We start from the raw sequence: 19,259 nt of genomic DNA, 5'->3' as shown, positions 1-19,259 counted from the left end.
GGGGTTGGGCGGGAGAGCCAGGAGGTTGTGATGAGAGTGCGAGAGGTAGCGAGGAATTTACTTTCAGTTTGGGCACAGTTGATAGGAGACTGACCTTACGAGCAACAACATTTTAGGATTCAACGCAGCATTTCCCTTTCCTGTAAGAGATTACACGAAAAGACATATTTATAAAGAGAGGAACAAACGTGACGTGAGAGATAGTTACTTTCTGATACTCTTTCTTTTTTATGTTTAAGGTCACACAGTGACTGAAGAATGTGTTCCAAGAATGTGTGCGTGCTTCCTGTTTGTGTGAAACGAAGAAGAACGGTAGACGGCGGTTTCACCTCCAGGATGCCAGCCCTCTGTCCCCTCTACATCATACATCACTCTGACAGGCTATTTCACTCCTGGATTCAGAATTCCAGCTGAGAGACCACCTCAAACACTTTGGGTTGTCCCCGCTTGGTGAGAACGTCACACCCTGACTGCTGAACACTTACGTTTGAACTTCTGCCAACTGGCTGCAAACTCCAAATCTGTCCAACAGGGGAAAATTATGAGAAATTATTTTTATTCCCCCCCCTTTTTTTTTTTATTCACTTGAAAATGAGAAAAATTTCCAAAAGAGTGATTCAGTACAGCGACTTTAATGACGTGACCTTTACTGATTGGCAAAGAGGAAGGATTAGCTTTAAATGCAGGAAACTAACATTTTAAGAGGTATGTTTCCCCAACTGTATTGCTCATTTCTTTTCTCTGTGAAGGAAAGGTCAAAGGTCAGGTCAGTACTTGTCCTTTGCATTGAAAGTCTGGGGATATTCTGGAGTCTGATAGAGAAGTGTCATTATGCTGCTGATGAATTTAGACAGAAGGTGACAAGCTGCAGAAATGAATAATGTCTTCATGCAATGCTGTCAGGAAGAAATGGTGCAATGAGTGAGTCACAGTATTTGCAGTAGTACCCGTGCAGTAGGGCAGGCCCTGAAAACTAGCAAAGACTATCTCATACTTACATTAAATAGCTTTAAAATGGAGATTTTTAATATCTTCTCCAGATGATAATTTGAACAACCACGTTTTGTTTATGTTTTGTTTTTAAAAAGGAAATAAAGAATAAACAAAATGAATAAATCAAAGATGTTTTTTCTCCAAACAGTTTCACACATGCACGTTCAGATACTTTACTCGCTTTACTGTAGGTTCGTAAATCTTAGTCTGCGGCTTCTCATGTAAACCTCAGCAGACAATGTGAAGACAAATCCTCCCGTTTTCTACTTAAGACAAAACGCAGGTTGTTGTACGATGTTAATATGCTTCTCCCATCACGTTATGTGTTATTTGAGTTTTAAGGGGGGAAAAAACAACATTTAATGAACACTGGGGCAAAGGAAAGTCATTTTACTCAGAAGCCACAAGTTTAAGGTTTTTTGTTTTTTTTTACATTAAGTTTTTCAAAACACCGTTATGGTTGTTGTTTTTTTTGTTTTTTTTTAAAGCCATGGATTTTTGTAGGTGTTTCTTGGTGTAAATGTGTCAGAATTACCATTACCAAAGTGATGTTACCTCCTGATGAAAAGGCAGGTGCAAGTATAGCCGGAATTCTCCCTGCACCCACGCAATGTACCGTATGCAATGACTGAAAATGAAAAAAGTTATATTATAAAGAGAGGAACAAACGTGACGTGTGAGGTAGTTACTCTCTGATACTCTTTCCTTTTTATGTTTAAGGTCAATGTGTGACCTTAAACTTCATCCATTCCCAGTTGTTGAATTAGTTTGTAAATGATGATTAATAATTATTTCACACACACGCACGCACACATGCGCGCGCACACACACACACACACACACACACACTCTCCCCCATTGATCTGAGTGACTTCTGCCTTTCACAGCACAAGAATCCCGTTGGTCAGGGAAAGGTGTGACCCCTTGACCTACACTCACAAAGTTCCTTTTTACATACAGCACTTGAATTTCGTTTCCTGATGTGTAGGGCTGTCAGATGGGTGAGGAACAACGAGAATTCACACCGCCATCTATCACAATGATAGCGCAAACAAGATGGCGGTGATGTGTCACATATGCCGCTGTATTGTGTGCAACATCGTTGGGTTTTCCTGCACAGAGTCTGACCCGGCTTTAGTTGCGATACACTTCAGGAATTACACACACATAGACACAGATCTCACAGCCAGTTCCAGATAAGACCTGTCATTCCTGCGCCTGCGCTGGTCGATAGCCATCGACTCTGAGGGTATTCAGGCCCTGTTTACACAGCCAGAGAGACCCTCACATCACACGTCTGGTTCCGCTGCTTCGCCCCAGTTGCACATGTATCTCCACCAGGATGACAGTTGGACAGCCACATTCGCACAGAGCCAAGGACAAAACAAAGATATGAAAAAAAATAACTACACCATTTACTCCTTTCCCACCTTCTGTCTGGGACCGTGGCGTGTTTTCACTGAGCTATTATTTAGAGAAATGCACGGGGGGGGGGGGAGAGAAAAAGCTACACGCCGAATTTAAAAATCTGCCACACAAACTGGTCAGATTTTAATGAGTTTCTATTTAGGCTGTTAATGGTTGATAATGATGCTGAAGGTTAAATGTTAAATCTGCATCCTGGAAACAAAGAGAGAACATTAGGGTGTCTTTTCACGCTGAAGCAGAGGATGATCAAACTACTGCAGACTCAGGGTTTTTCTTCACTCGTGTTTGTATTTCAAAGGCAGCTTTGTCTTCCTGTTCATCCAACTTGAATTTTAGCCCAGAAAGTTCACATTCTGTGATCTTATCAGCGAGCCCCCGAGTGTTTGTGTCCTAGCCAGAAATTCTAAACTCTCCTACTTCTTCGAAAGCTTGTGGGTCCAAAAACATTTATAATTATTTGAATATGTTTAAATATAATCTCTTTCAGGTGCATTTCACATGTGTGATAAACATAATTAGCCCATTTAAACATAATGGACCCAACAATCCGTTTACATTATGGAATTTTGGTATTTTTACACGCAGTTTAATGAAAGAATTCTAATGTTTTATTATGGTTTTATCTTCTACATCCAAATGTGGTTGGATATATAATGTCTGAATCATAAAAGAAAAAAAAAAAAGAAAGACATGGTACTATATATTAGGTTCATGTACAGACTGACATTTTAGTTTGTCAAGTTTGGTCATGACATGTTTGATCTGCCTTTTTTATCAAGTCAAATTTATTCATGTCACAAATCAGTTTTCCTCAGGGGGCGTCACAATCTCTTCATTCTTAAACCCTCCATTTGATTAAAAAACTACTCAAAAAACATTCTTTTGATGGAAAAATCATCGGAAGAAATCTGAGGAGAAGCCTCAGGGAATAGACGCACACATTAAACACACAGAATAGAACAAAGTCCCAATATATATAACAACAATTTCTGATATATTAGGTAATGGATACCGACGCTGAACAACTTCAGATGTTGCTAAGCGAGCCCCAAGCCATACAACCTCCCCTCCACCCAGGAGACACAGTTATTTAGTGACGCAAAATGTTAAAAGATGTTTACTGGAATATAGTAAACAAGAAAAAAAATGTATAAATATTTCATGAACAGAATCAGTTCATGTACAGAAGGTGGGGAGGACCAATTTTATAGTTTTTTTTTCCCTTCGACGGCGACACTTAAATATCCCTTAAATGATGATGCTAAGTCCAATGTCTATCAAATCATGAATCCAGCCATCTGTACAGTATTTCAACAATTTAAGCTCTGTGCAGTTTAGCGGTGCATAAGTGTCTGGACACGACTCAGCAAATCCATTTGCTAAAACAACACAGTATTTGAGCTCTCTTACTCCTCAGAGTTTACTTTCAGTGTGTTCAGAAACAAACATGAATTCACTCATTTAAGGGAATTTTATTTGGATGGAGAGGAGCGTTGCCCTGGCCTTTGTCCAGTCAGCCAGGGTTCTGGAGTGAAGTGCAGCAGTAGCGTCTGTCATTGGCAAGGCATGACACGTAATACAACCTGATCAGGCAAAAGTGGAACGCGTTTAAAAAACTAAAAAACTTTTTCAGTCCAAAAGCCCAAACCTCAGGAATATAGATGTTTTGTGTGACAGGTTCATATGCTGGAGCACGTTTGGATTTTTCTGGGGGCTTGTATGAACACACATCAATCATTGAGTGGAGTTTTAGGGTGGGTGCCTGATGTGACTGAGTCAAGACTGTGCAAATTTTTCCAGCACTTGGCTCGGTGTGTCGTCTCTCTGGGGACGAGTTTATGTGCGGAGAGCATGACCAGGGGGGCGGTGTGCCTCTTTAGCCTGCTCTGAGAACCTGGTGGCAAAAAAAAAAAAAAAAGCCCAAATTCTGCTGTTGACTCTGAATATTGTTTTCAGTGTGAGAGAATGCAGGAGCACTTTTGAGATTGTGTACTTTATAGAAAATGCTTACCTGTCTAATTTAGCTCTTTTCATGAATGCAAAAGTGCTAAACAAGCCTTCCCAGACTTCTAAATCCTCCTGAGAATGGTCTTTAGTGAAGACTCTCATCCAGACAACCGATGAACTTTTTTCATTTCTCGTAAGGAGACTGCAATTTAACACCCAAGATCAGGTGCTTTTTTTCTCACGGGACACATTGTTTTCTGATCTAATTAGAAGTCACAATTATGGAGAGAACTAAACTTGACTGTGAGAAGCACCAATATTCTCCAATAATCTCTCCACTTTGTTTTGTTTTTTCTTTTACTTGAATCTGATCCGATTCTATCGGACTCTGGACTCATTCTGAGAAGCAGACCATGAATTGCCTCTCAGTCGTGTCTAGCTGTCTCCTCTTGTTTTGATACAATCTTCTCACATTTCAAATTAAAAGTACCTGGGAACTCCCTTGACAGTGAGAAAGCAAGTGAAAGTTCCATCCATCCATCCATTTTCTATACTGCCTAGCTGTTAAGGGTCACAGGAGGGGGGCTGGAGCCTTTCCCAACTGACACTGGAGAGGCGGAGTTCACCCTGGATGGGTCACTGGTCTGTCGCAGGGCCATCAGGAGCTCAGTATCTTGCTAAAGGATACTTAGACATGGTTACCGGGGGAAGTGAGGATCGAATCAGCAACCCTTCAGCTGCTAGATGGCCATACGACCTCTGAGCCATGCCGGCCCCTGCCAAGTGAATGTTGTAATCAAAAAAGGGGAAGTAAAAGTCGAGAAAGTGTCATATTCGCTATCCAAAGAATTCATCCAGACCAGATATCTTGTTTATGCGTTTACAACAAGGGCATGTTGGAGTCTCTGGACATGAGTGTAGAGTTGTGGCTTCACAGCTGCAGCCAAGCTTCACATATCACATGATAAGAGCTCTTGCGATTGCCATAATGATGGCGGCGGTGGTGAGGTTACTGAGAGGTTATGACCGTGTGAGGAAGTGTCATAGTTTATTGCCACCGGGGAGGCTAGTTAATTCTGATACCACAGTGTTTTTTTGGGTTGTTATTTTTTTTGGTTTCTCAACCAGAACTTATTCAAAAAATTGTTGGCATTTAAAAATGTAACCTACATAGCATGTGACATTTGTGTGCTCAATAAGAAACCCAGAGGCTGGGATGGATGGAGAGGAGTGAAAGAGTATCTGGGGACTGGAGCACATCCTGACAGCTGAGCTTCCTCTACCTCTCCCACCCTCCCTCCTTCCACTGCTCCTCTACACAGCTGATGCTCCCAACTGCGTGCAGGGTAATGTGTGGGTTGAAGGGGTCTCTCCTCAGGGTCTCCAGCTGAAACGGGGCTCAGCCTGAAATAGTGCTCTGGGGTTACCTGACCTTTTGACCTCTGGGTTAACCTATCAACTTCATCTCTCCCCGTTGCCATATGAACATACTGAACACATTAACCTGCTGACCCTCTCTATCCTGCTTAGTGATACACTCATCAGCACCCTGCAGTAGTAAAAGCTATAATTTTACACCTCAGATCACTCACTTTCAAATCATTTAAAATGTAACGTATGGTGGTGAGCATGAGAGGGTCAGGAAACTTTGCATGTGAGAGAAAAGGCTAATAAACTGAGCACAGGGCAGTTTAGGGCATATTCACGCCAACAGTCAACTTCAAATCGGTTCATCCAGATTTAACCAGCAGCTCCTGTTCGAACATGAAGGCTGAGTCATCAGCCCTGCAGGCTGCACTGCTACCAGGCTGGTCAGGTGGAAGGCTTGGGGCTGGGTGACTGCCACGGGGTAGCACCACTCCTCCCACAGTCCCTGATCTGCCCAGCGTGCACAGGACTTAGGGCAAAAGCCTGGGATTATCTCTACTGCACTTCCACCTCTACCACCCACTGCTTCTTGCAGTGCTGTGCAATACTTCACCTCTCTCCTCTCTCCTTCCTTCCATGCACCGCGCACCTGCATGACATCAAATAGGACACACATGTTGAAAGATTTTGCACGTAAATTCACAGAAGTACACAAAGACTATGAGCCAGATTTCCACCGAACTCGGTGCACCAGTCACATGGGCCACCATAAGGAAAAATGGCATTTTTCTATATTGTGTCCATATGAGTTCACCTTGGTGGAGGATACACCCTTAAGAGTGTAAATTTTGTTTACATTTTGTAAGGTTAAAAAAAAAAAATAGATGTGTTTATGCATGTACATATGTGGAGGTTTTCTGTAGCTGCCCTTTCACTTCACGAAGTTCCAACAGATGGAAAAGTTGCAGATAAAGATTCCAGCAATCAAAGACAATGTGTGGGAGTGTCTCTCCCTTACATGCAAATTTGGTGCAAATTTCTCTATCACACACACGAAGATCCACCTTTAAACACTGTATGAAATGAATGCATGTTTGCCAAAGGGGTTCTAACTGAAGTAATCTACTGTTCCTTTTTTAGATGTAAAAGTACAATGACAGGGAAGTAGCACTACCTGTTTTTCATGTCTTTAGAATTATTCTTTGGTTAGTCATACTCCATCAGTCAACAATCACCAATCAAGGCAAGAATATTTGCAATGATGGGACACATAATACAAGATTGACTTGTCAAAATAAAAAATATTATTATAAGCACACAAACAGGAAGAAAACATACATGTAATAATGCGTGAATGACCTCAATATACCACGTTTTCTGTCTCCTTTCTGTTTAAGTTTGTCAAGGGTTAAGAATGAATCCGTGGAGAGAAAGAGATGAGGACAACAGCATAGGCTGCACCTCACGCTCTGTAGGGTTCCTCACAACAGGACACGACTTTAAAAGGGAGCTTATGTTTCATTTCCCCATAACTCATGACCCACTGTGTGCTCAACCTCACCAACTCCTTCACTCTGAGTCTATGTGTCTCATTTTTGTCCCGTATGCACACAAATAACTCGGACATACCTTCTGAAATACTCACACCACAGTCAGCTGCCTCATGATGTCATGTATGAGTGCTGACAAGAATCTTGTCTCCATGTGGGTCGAAAAGCAAACGGTAGCTGAATGAGACGACTACTGATAGAGACACTGCAAAACAAATCAGCCCTCACAATCAGATGACATCAGTTAGCCTGCTGGGTGACCTTGGACACATCAACAAAAGGCTGCTGGAGCAGGAAAAAAAAAACCCTCAGCGGATTAATCTAACATATAATCAAATATATAAGATGAAGTAATAAAGCTTTGGCGGTGAGGAAAGGGAGAGGGGGCTTAAAAAGTAAAAGGGAATGACTTTATTATGCAGGAAAAATCATGTGGCTCTTGCAATGATTCAATTGTCTTTTTTGTGTGTCTGTCTTTCTGCACCATCGATGTGTGTCTGCCTTCAATAAAGGCCAAGAGCTATAGCCTTGCAGCTGCGGGGTGGGATCCATCTTTTTATTTTTTTTTTATTTTGGCAAAGTGACATTCCTTTTTTGTGCTGAAGTTTTCATTTGCATTTGTCCTCCAAATTAGAATACAGCTTTGTTCAGTCTTCTTTGTTTAGGCTTAGACAAACTAAACAAGGTACTGTAAAATGGCCTCCGAGAGAGAGAGAGAGAGAGAGAGAGAGAGAGAGAGAGAGAGAGAGAGAGAGAGAGACGGGTGGGGGGGTGACAGGGCTCTGGCTCAGACTTCAGCATAGAGGTGGCAATCTGTACATGCGTGTGTATGCTTGGATAATTTTTACAGGGATGAAGGGGGGGGGGGGGACACAGGCAACAAATCATCAGCCCAATGCCAGGTAAGATAATGTTACAGTTGAAAAGGATTCTGGGTAATGGGGCCGATAGTAGCTGTGGAAACAATGATGTCACCGCAGCGTTTTGGCAGCTACCAAGAGCCACTGGTTTCATATAAGGTGGCAACTTCAACTTGAGATGGAGATAAAGAGGGCGGTAGGAGAGATAAGGGCTGGAAGGTGCTCAAAAAGGTTGTAGGTGGGGAGGAGGGGAGTTTATACAAATCTCTGCAGACAGGAAGCGCTGTGATGGCTGTGATATGGGCAGGATGACATGTTGTTTGGCTTGTTCTTTGTATGGACTTGTGCACAAAAGCATTTGGCATATCTAAATGCTGAGCATGCTGGCTGTGCCTTGGAGCTTTATCATACTACACCCCTGCCTCCTTTGTCCCCTAAGCCTGATTTCACAAAAACTATTTTGAAGGCAATTGCCCTAACACCCCCCCCCCCCCCCCCACACACACACACACACACACACACACACCTCTGACAGATGCCTGTGCATGCAGGTCTGAATAGACTTTTTAAAAGATTAATATATGTATAAAAATTCACTCAAGCAGCTCAAACGAAATGCCAAGTTTGGTCTAACTATTATTTAATCAACACAGAAACAGGAAGTACTGTGGGTCATAGAGGAGGTCCCAGCAAATATCTTTACTCTGAGCTTGTTCAGCAAGTGCAGGATTTTGAAAAGACTGCAAATATATCTAGGGTTGAAAGAGCCTGTTTGGTTCCAGGTTTGGCATCTCCAGGTCATGCTAATCTAGTATTTACTGCCCCACTGCTTGGCAGGGAGCAACTGAGCAATCCCTTTTGTTCAAAGCTTATAGAGGACTTAATAAGAGCAAACAACCTCAGTCCACACAATTGAGATTCATAGTCCATGATGGAAATATAGATAGATTTATAATGCATGACAGGACATGCTTGCACAAAAGCTAGTCCAATTTAGCCACAGTGCTTTTATGATATAGTTTGAACCTTTGAGTGAGGGCTGCCTGCGGTTTGAGGTGAAACCCAAGGCCTGGAAGTCTAGGTGGGCCTACTGAGTTAGCCTAGCTCTGACAGCACCTGGGAATGGTTAGCATCCTGGCTAGAGCTAGACAAAGCTGCTGGACAGAATTCAGCACTCTGGGAGAAGAATAAAATCTACTAAGGGAGAAAGAGAGAGAGAGAGAGATTTCTGATGTTAGCATGACATACATGCTGCCACACGTCATCAATATTCTCAAAAAGACAAGTCAATTCATACATGCACAACCAGATCTTTATCTTTCAGTTCATCATGCACAGTGTGAACTTTGCATCAGAGGCCTACATCTACTCTAAAACTCACGTACATCTGCTGTATGTGTACGGGGGGCACATATAATTTAAACAAATTGGCAATAGACAGATATAACATTTAGCCACTGACTATAGCCATTAGTGTGAGACAAGCCTGTGCAAATCAAATCATGCATCTGCGTATTGTTTGTAACCTTCCCAACAAACTCACAATTGCTGCTTTGTTAACCTAAGAGTTACACTTCACCACCAGTGGGGCAAAAACTAATTCATATCTACTGTAGTTTGTCAAGCTTTTAACTGTGTCCTTCAGTTTTGCTAAACTTTCTTATATTACCTCTAGTGGTCGACTGTAATGCCCTCACTGTGCAAACTTGTAAAGCAAGAGGAGACGCACACCTCAAACATGACATTTCTTCAACACATTAAACCCAAGACTGTCATTTTGCATTTTATCTCAGCAGGATTTATTCAATCACAAATTTAATGTATCCAGTTAAGGCACTAGTCCAAAAGGTTCTTCCCTTGCTTTCACATAGAGCCTTATTTTTCACATTAGTGCAGGGTTAAAGCAGTAATTACACCTCCAGAGTCAGTTGGCTGTTATCCTTCTTCTGGCTGCAGCTTCTTGCACCAATAAAGCAGCATGTCCTTAATAGTTAGCCCAAGTATGGGTCTGGGTCACAGAGAGGGGTTTCTTTCTTGTGACGCAGGTCAGTGTAAGCCTGCTTTGCTGGATGGATGAAGCGATGTTATGCCCTGACCAGGGTTGCCCTGACTAGACGACCACAAGCACTTGGCCGGCTCCAGCTCATTTTTGGGCTGCCAGCCCACCTCCATGTTCTGTGCCCCATTTGGGCTTTCTTGATCCGTCCCAAACAAAACCACAAAAGTGGAGGGGCTGATGCAATGAGGTTGCCGAGCAGCTCTACCCAGCCACAGAGCAGTGAGGTCATAGACTGTATGCCCCAGCCTAATGCTTGGCATGATGCATGGGAACTGTCTTTGAATCGCTCTCAGCACCCGTACTACCCGCTCTCTTTTTTTTACTCCATTTCGATCCTCTCCTCAATCACCCAGCTTTCTGAGTGTGAAGGATCTGACAAGACCTAGCACCTCATCATCCTTGAACCTCCCGGTCGCTCACAGAGGCAGGGAAACATATGGTATCTATATTATGGTCATATATTACTCATCTTTGAATCTCCAAAGATCCCGTCCATGTACATGGCACCAGCTTTCCCACACAGCACAAATCATTTGTGTCTCTGCGTCTTGGCGTTAGAGAGGGTGCAATAATGTGAGATGTTATCATGACAGTTGCTCTGCCAAACAGGACGGTATACTCGGGTACTGTTACACATCACAAAAGAGTATGTGCCAAACATAAAACTTTAGGTACAATATCCGTTATATTCAATGATTTAGATTTTTCTTTTTACATTAAAAACACAAACTGTAGGTGGAAAGGTTATTGGTTTACATGCCATGACTTCTCTCAGGGGATAAGAGGAAAGCTGATAAGTTGCAACAGGGTCAAATGAAATAGCTGAGTCCTGCAAATTAAATATTATTCATGCTGGATCCTGATTTCTAGTATATGGTTTTAATTTTGCTTGGTGAAACAACATATGCCAAGCAATTGTAACTAGGAAAGTGGAGACCTTTATATTTCCTTCCATTTCTGCTCTGCAATGACTTGCACACAAGACTGTTACACTTCCACAGCTCGGTTACTGCCTGGGCAAGCTCCAAGGGCAATTTTGTTGTACTATACAGTGTTGAATGCTAATATCCCTCTGTTGAACAAACTGTGAAGCACTTTTATACATGATGAGACATGCACAGCTTTGGAACATATTGCTTGTCTGTCAAACATTACCTTGTTCCAACACCTTCACAGACACAAAGGTGCCAGTATTGTTTCTATAATGCTCCTTCTTCCCAGGGTTTAATTCTTTATTTTACAGTGGGAGGACAAAAAAAAAAAAGTTCACTTCCTGCATCAAAACGTGTCATGTTACTGTCTTACACAAACAGCCCCTTGTGTCTCAGTGCAATTTACCTGTCCAATAGCCATGAGGGCTGTTGTTCCCCTTCGCTTCGTCAGAGCACAAAGCACAGTTCACTGGGAGGACAGGCTTATAAAGATGGTGTCTCGGTGATACGCAACCGCTCGAAAATGAGACAAGGTTCAAATTATGGGCTGCCATGTATGACTCTAGTCAGTAGGAAAAAACCGTGCAGTTCTTGGTGATTAAAATGTTTTTCTAGTCAGCAAAGCAACTGTATGAATGTAGTTGCTGTCTTTAGTTTCACAGAAATTTTTCATGGGCTTATAACAACTGTATAATATAGATTGATGCATCAACCAAAGAGCCAATAATCCTGATGTGATATATGCATGTTTGAAGCATGTTTTCACGCCTGTTCCGTCGTTGTCTGAATCACTTCATTTATTCTTTGCAATGGTTGGAACTTTATGTTATTTTTGCTGTGGAGCTTCGATGGTTTGAACCAGTTTCTAAATCAAATAATACATAGCTGTTATAATCACATGGGAGATGGACTCAAGGTAGTCGTGTGATAAAGCTACTGAGCGACTCTGCGTTGTTATTGTGTTACCTTGTGAGGTCTGGTGGTGCCACAGTAATGGTATATCAGCTCGAATGTGAGGGGGCCAGCAGTGAGGAAAAGGCCTGGCATTGTAGCCGCAGAGTCTATAGCACTGTATCAAGTGGCTCTGTACATAGTGTGTGTGTGTGTGTGTACTCTTGTACTTGCTACGTATTGAGGACTAGAATACGTATTTAACCAACAGAGTGAGGACATTTTTGGAAAGTGAGGACAGTCAGTTGAGATGGTTAGGTTTAGGGTGAGGGGAATGTCAATGAACATCAGTGAAAGTCCTCACAAAGATATAAGTACAAGGATGTGTGTGTGTGTGTGTGTGTGTGTGTGTGTGTGTGTGTGTGTGTGTGTGTGTGAGTGTGAGTGTGTGTGTGTGTGTGTGTGTGTCATGTATTGGCATGCACAAGTGTAAGCTGGGACGCAGAACAAAGGTGAGTGATTAAGAGAAAAACTGAGTGTATGTGTGTGTGTTGTCCTACATTTATATCTTGGCTCAGCCCAACTCACACTGCTCCACATCCTGGAATATTTTGACAGTAGTGGCTTGTTAATAGATTGGATCCAATGAGGTTTCCAAACTTCTTTCATGCCTTGAAATGTGACAATTTCATTGTGCGTCACTTGAAAAGGCTGAATTGACCACAAATCTGTCATCAGAGTACGGACCCTCCAGTTCTTAGGCGCTACAACCGAGTGACTTTGAGATTAAAGAGAAAAGAGAATTAGGTGAAGAAGCTTACCAACTCGTAAAAACGCACACGTGATGATTTCTCTTTGGTGGGATGTCATAAAATTTAGCTGCACGATGACAAATCTCTGAGGCACCACACACAGTATGTGACTTGTAAATAAAACGAAACAGAAAAGAGCTCAACAGGTGGAGGAAGATATTTTTAAGATAAGTGTGAGTCTTCAGTGTGGGAAAGTATCCGAACCCAGCTCTTGAAAAATGTAAACATAGATGATGTAAATGTTATAGTGAGAAAGGCAGACGTGGAAGTGATACACATGACAAGTGGAACTGCTTCTGCTTAGGTGATTAGTCACAACAGATTAAAATATAGATACACAGCTTATGAATGGGCTTTGTTTGTACAGGTTTTGTTTACAGTGATCGCTACTCTTAATCCCAACAGATAATGTTGTCTTACTGGAAGGAATTGTGCTTAGATACTGGAAGAATTTCATGTTTGGAGGTTTTGTTTCATTCCTTCAGCGGAGTTAGACAAGCTCGCCTATTAAAAAGAGGTGGAGACCTCTCTGCTTTGAGTGACGCGACATGTCAACACATCTACAGTTACATCAACTGTGTTTTGCGTCTGCTTTGTTGTAACTACAACTTTGGTTGGAGTGAATAAACAGACAGAAATTATCTTCCTAAACCTTGTGTTTCACAGTTTTGTCTCTTCACACACAAGACATTCAAAATGAATGTTTGAATTTATTCAAAAGCAGGACTTTTTATTTAATGAATGTAGATATTTTTGTATGACCTATTCAACCAAACAAAAGACCAACCAGCAGATTCTCTCTTCCCATGTAGCCTTAGTTCAAGTTTGTTTCCCTGTAAATTCAGCTCAAACAAAAAAAACACAGATGTCTTATATTTGATGATATGTGGAACTAGAAATACTTCCTAATGCTTGTATACCTTCAAAATGTGTGCCTTTCCTCATGACCTTGACCTTTGATCGCCAACAGTTGTTTTCAGGTCAGCCTTGACTCCTAATGGACTTTGTATGATATTTGAAGAAATGTGCTCAAGGCATTCCTGAGATTCTATGTTTATTTGAGGTGACAGTGACCTTCAAAATTTTTGCAGGTCACCTTTCACTCCTAGTGGATGTGAGCAGCAAATTTTAAGGAATCAGATTGCTCCAGAGGTATGGTGTTTATATGAGGTGGCAGTGACTTTGACTTTTGACCGATCATATAATTTCAGTTCATCCTTGAGTCCCAGTGGACATGAGTTGTAGATTTGGAGAAATTCCCTCAAGGCATTCCAGAGAAATGGCGTTTAAGTGAGGTGGCAGTGACCTTGGCCCTTTAACCACCTAAATCTTTTCAGTTCATCCCTGAGTCCCAGTGGATGTCTGAAAGAAATTCAAAGTCATTCCCTAAAGTTCTGTCGAAATTATTGTGTAAAGGAGGAGGAGGAGAATTCTTTTGATGTACGTATGACAGGGCAACACAATGTCCACAGCTTTCACCAGCGCAGAGGCAAGCAAACTAGAATGCACTCAAAGAATCAAGGAGGCTCCGTGGATACGGAATATGATATAGAATAATAATATACAGTATAAATATAAAATGATCCATTCCTAATCCTCTGGACTACAGATGCAGAGCAGGATCCATACCACCTCCAGGAGCTGAATACGTACATACTAAACTAACTATTCTCTAGTTAAAATAAATCCCGAGCTCATGCTTTGTTTGTTCCAGCAGATGCAGTTTGGTCAGCTTACGTCATTTCAGTAGCGACGTTCATCACATAGCATAACACATACTGAAGAAGAGATGAAATTACAAACTCGAAAACGTACCGTGAAAAGTAACCCTCCAGACACAAATAAGATACAAACTTCATTACGTTTAAAGTTTAACACTTTATTGCTTTGCATCTTGCAAATTTCGTATGTTCTGCCTTTCTTCTTTCACACATGCATGCGTTCTGACTAGCAAGCCAGATCAAAATACGTCTGACATAATGTGGCGGTAGACATGTAGTCTTAATTCTGGTAAATGGCGCTGATCTCAGCCAAAAGGGGTCACCACAAACTGACAGTTCATTGTATCGGCTTTGATGAAAAACACACAGTTTGCCTCTGCGCTGTGTCAAAAATATCATCGATGAGAGAGCACATGGCGAGCTAGATTAAACATAATCCAGATCCACACATAATGGAAGTGCTCTGTATGTGTATCCTTTACCACACATTTATTGTCAAAGTCGAGGCAAACGTGTCCTGTCAAGCATGCAGGAAACACCAGAGTTTGACATTTTATTGTTGTTATTTATAGAAAGAAAAAGTATCACCTAGAAGTTTGAGAGATAATATGATGCTTATTAAAATGTGAATATTGCTAACACGGTCCAAGGGATAATGTCAAACTATCGATGCACTGATGTTTGAATTCAAATGAGACATTTTCTGTGGAAATATTTTCAGAGGGTTTCACATCGGATGTGACATTTTCGATCGTACGCGCAGATATACGTCAAAACGTGACGTGCGCACATTAAAGTTAGTTTTGATGTCTGAAGTCAAAGCTTGTCTGTGACTGTACTTTGAACCGTCAAATTCATTAAACACCATTCCTTTCATTCGGGCATGCCATTAGTTATTCTTCAGCCCAATTTATGTCTTGTTGTGCTGTATCTATGAAAACAGGCCACTAATCAGAACATCTGAGTCATGCAGAACACATAAGCTGACAGCTTGTGCCCAGGAAACTGTGCGGTGGCGGGGTGAGACACAAGAGCTGGTATGCGCTATAACGGCGCACTCACTCAAGCATCTAGTTACTAGTATTGCTAATTTACCATACCTGGAAAAAAGAAAAAACACCACTCACATCTGGCTTTTGTCATCAGGGGGAAAAGATATCTGCATTCAGTCCTGGGTCAAAATAACACAGCAGTCCCAGTTATTTATCACTGGTTCTGATGGATATGTGATGTAGGCACATTCGTTTTTGCCGCTTAAGATGCGACTCACTTGCATGTGAAGGTTGTAAATCCATGAATGACCAGAAACACCGTGCTTTCTTTTTATTCAGTGTAAGGCGTTTAAGTTCCCGTTCTTGTTCGTGGGACTATATCTACAACATATTGGGAAAATTGTTGCAATTTTTTTCTCAAAAATCCACCAGGGTTCAAGGATAAACTGCAATTTTTTTTTGGTGGTCAAAAGTCAAGGGGACTTAATAGGTCACATGAGCATTAAATCTCAAGAATGCCATGAGGAAATATCTCCAAATGTATTACAAACATCCACTGGCATTCTTGGATGACCTGAAAAAAATAAAACATTTGTAGCCAAAAGATTTTATGTTTTGGTATGAGGTCTTCCTCGAGAGAACATTTCCGCAGGGTAGAATATGAAAACTGGTGACTCACTCTCGTGCTGAGAACAAACTGGCGAGTTTGTGGTGGCATATAGAGGAGAGCCTATATGTGTATAGGGATTGTTGTGAAAGGCAGGAAAAAAAAATGTCAACACATGTAGGGGAAGGAGGGGGGTACGAGCAGTCAAAGGGAAGACGCGAGGTATTAGAGGACGCTTCAGTGGTTCAGCGGTAAAATGAGTAAAGGGTATGGAGAAATGGAGTGATCCTAAACGGTGAGGTGGAAATTCTGTCTGACACAGGTCTGTCAGCACTTCCAGCAGCCATCTCAGAGCACTTCCATCGCCATGGTGACGGCAGAATGTTTTCTTTAATAACAGGCAACTGTGAGCCCGTGAGCGTCCCCGTGCACAGATATACTTACTCATACTTTAACGACACCTGTCAAAGAAGCCGTCTCCACAAAACCTGATGAGCTCAACAGTGACTGCGCGCGCGTGCACACACACACACACACACACACACACACACACATTTCCTAACAGATGACAGCAGTCAACAGTATGGGAATCATGAAAGACCTGCATGAAAAGTATTTTGACAAGGAATCTGTCTTTATGTCATTGCTTAACAAAACAAAAACTTACGTACTGTTGGTGGAACTCCGTGGAAGTGAGAGAGGGGAACAAATTAGTGTTATTGTTCACGGAGGGATGTTTGGGGACCTGCATCAGACGCTATCACTACTGTATGATGGTATCTCACCTTGAAGAGATCCTGGGAGATGTGGACCAGGGAGGGAGGCTTGGTCACGTCTCATTGATGTAAGCTCAATAACATGCAGCTGTTTACAGCTTAAGGCAGCCAAAATCTCCGGGTTGGGTCGTGCTCCCTGTGAAGATGTTCCCCCACTTCACAGTCATGTTTGTGCGGTCCTGTGGTAAGTTCAAATGCTGAAAGACATTATTTATTCACTTACACACTGAAGGTATGCATGTGACATCGCAGTAGCTGGTTACACTCACTGAGTGGCAGCGTTAGCGTCGATCTTAAATGCAGCCATAATGGTAATATGCCGTTGTGAGAGGCAACAGATGCTGTTTTAAATGTTTCTACATCTCAGTCTCGTTCTGAAGAAGGCTGATGATGCTATCAATGCTTTAGATGGTTCTTGCTAGCTTAGAAATCAGGATTTTCCCTCCTCTTAGTTGCAAAGAACCACTCAAAGTCAGAGTTCTTCCGTTCAAATTTTGGGCAAATCCATCTTCCTCATCCTGTCACGGAGAAGCACTTATCTGATGTTACACAACAATCCCTGCACCCACTGAGACATTCAGTGGACGTGTCAGACCATCTAAAGGCAACTGATGACTAAATGCTTTGCCAATGGTCTTAGGTTACGACTTTAACTCTTTGAAACCGCCACCCTCGTCATGAATTATTCAGGAAAATGTAAAAAATGATAAGAGGGATGGGGGCGTCATTGCAGATTATTGATACACTGCACATGTAAATATGATTTTTTTTCATCATCATCGTCATCATCATCAATGTCTTTTATTTACAGTTGCCATCCAGAGCCCCTGGAGGTTAGAAATCTAATAATATCACCCCCCCCCCCCCAGCAAAGTTGTGTTTGTTTGTTTTTTATTTGGTCCATTTGAATTTGTGCACTTTGCAATCAAATCCAATTTAAAGCGAATGCAAGCCAAACTCCCTTTCCTCTAAGGGCTATAGTTGTTAAAGCTTTATAGTGTAAGTTGTTAGGATCTCTGCCCAAAGCCTTTAATTCAACTCGATGATTGTTGTTGTTCTTTCACTCATCATTTTATAGTTTCTCCTTCTTGAAGAAGCCATGTTGCAGCATGTCGGCCACTCAGTTAGAGTGAGGATGTGTATTCTGGTGGGAAAGTGACGTCAGCGCATCCCCTCTACAACCTGTGTCATTATTATAGCGTAAATCTGCCACCAACTGACTTTGCATTTGTCTCTGAGCAACAAACACAAACCAAACGTGCATTTTTCACATTTCCTGTAAGGCGTACTTGGATGATAACAGGTGACTCTACTTATTAAGCTTGAGTACAGAAGGTGCTCATTAAAACTGAAATTGATATAGCTCTCTCCAGTTGCTCAACGCTTTTGTTCAGTATGGGAATGGCACAATACCCCAGAGTGCTTGGCAGTGGAGCAGTGGGTCGTTTTGGCTCTGAGGCCTGTTGTGTCTTTGTCAATCACCTGGTCCTGGGAGGAAATGGCTGTGTGTTGCATGGGCCAGCAACATCCTGGCAGGCACTTAGGACAGCTGAAACCATGGGACTGTGGGAATGTCTATTGAAGAGAAACTCAGGGCGCTGTATTAGAGAGAACCATATTGTAGAGCATTTTTACAGGCAAGAAAAACCTGTTGGATCTCGACTGGTTTAATGACCTGTTGAGGACTTCTTGTGTGTATTGCTGTGATCTTTGTCTGTCATCATTTCTTCTTTCAGGTCCTGTACCAATTAAATTGATATTAATAAGCCAGTGATTTCTTTGTTTGACAATGAAGCTGATGATCCAAAGCCTCACAGTCCTGAAATGGCACGCACTGATAGAACTACAGTAGACACTTCATGATGCATTTACAGCCACACCTCACTGGACATCCAGTTTTGTGCCAAAATGATCAACAACAAAAGAAGGAAAGAAAGAAATTTTATAAAGCCAAACCTCTGTCTTGAAATATTTGACTCCAAATTCATCTGATGAAATTAAATGTTTGAAAGCCATTGTGAGGCAGTGTGCTGGCTGTGAAAATTGGATCTGTCATGGTTGCCAGCCAGCATCTTCTCACAGGTTATTATTACTTTATAATAAAAGTACTGTGCTTCCATGAGCCTGCAGCAGTTTCACTCCTGTGCAAAGGTTAAATTAGTGGCCATTACAGTTCCAGTTTAGCGCCTCAATCAGCTCCTCACTTGTTTTGTTTTGTTTTTACTAACAATACACAATTGGAGCTAAATAAAAAGAGTGAACCTCAAAAAAGTAAAGGTTTTTGTTTTGTTTTTTTTGCTCTCTTGAAATGTTTATGTGGATT

At 41.8% G+C, this 19,259-nt stretch overlaps 1 long non-coding RNA gene across 1 annotated transcript; it reads right to left on the bottom strand.

Moving 5' to 3' along the window:
- Positions 1 to 16,833: 16,833 nt before the first annotated feature.
- Positions 16,834 to 18,707, bottom strand: LOC147245079 (uncharacterized). The gene is made up of 3 exons (XR_015110143.1): positions 18,612 to 18,707; positions 18,419 to 18,534; positions 16,834 to 17,133 (listed from the first exon to the last, which is right to left on the bottom strand). It is a non-coding gene; the product is annotated as an uncharacterized LOC147245079 (long non-coding RNA).
- Positions 18,708 to 19,259: the final 552 nt, after the last annotated feature.

The sequence above is a fragment of the Aulostomus chinensis genome, chromosome 18, assembly GCF_037954235.1.
Source record: "Aulostomus chinensis isolate RoL2024-O1b breed Wild chromosome 18, RoL_Achi_v1.0, whole genome shotgun sequence".
In the NCBI taxonomy this organism is placed as follows: domain Eukaryota; kingdom Metazoa; phylum Chordata; class Actinopteri; order Syngnathiformes; family Aulostomidae; genus Aulostomus; species Aulostomus chinensis.
Note: the sequence above shows the minus strand (reverse complement) of the source record. Positions and strands in the feature narration are given on the sequence as shown.